Raw genomic sequence first — 409 nt, 5'->3', positions numbered from 1 at the left:
ATTTCAGCTGCTTCAACAAGCGGGGCCTCCACTTCGTGCACTTAAATACCAGAAGCCTTCTACCTAAGATAGACGAATTCCGTCTACTTGCGCGGTGGACCAGGGCAGCAGTCATCGGTGTCACCGAAACTTGGCTAGACAGTACCATCTCCGACTCGGAAATTGCGATTCCGGATTATAGTGTTGTGCGTAATGATAGAAAGAGGACCGGAGAAGGGGTTTGCACTTACATATGTAACGATTTAGTATTCAAACCCCGTACAGACCTTATGAGTAACGATGGGATCGAAGCTGTGTGGATAGAAATATTGTTACCCAAATCGCATCCCATCTTATGCGGGTCTGTTACAGACCACCAAAACAGATGTCCTTCTATAGCGTATTAGAATCTACCTGTTTCAATCGAGTC

Source organism: Oratosquilla oratoria, chromosome 18 (genome assembly GCF_046742065.1).
Source record: "Oratosquilla oratoria isolate Oo_2021 chromosome 18, ASM4674206v1, whole genome shotgun sequence".
In the NCBI taxonomy this organism is placed as follows: Eukaryota; Metazoa; Arthropoda; class Malacostraca; order Stomatopoda; family Squillidae; genus Oratosquilla; species Oratosquilla oratoria.
The sequence above is the reverse complement of the archived record's forward strand: the minus strand, read 5'-3'. Positions refer to the sequence as shown.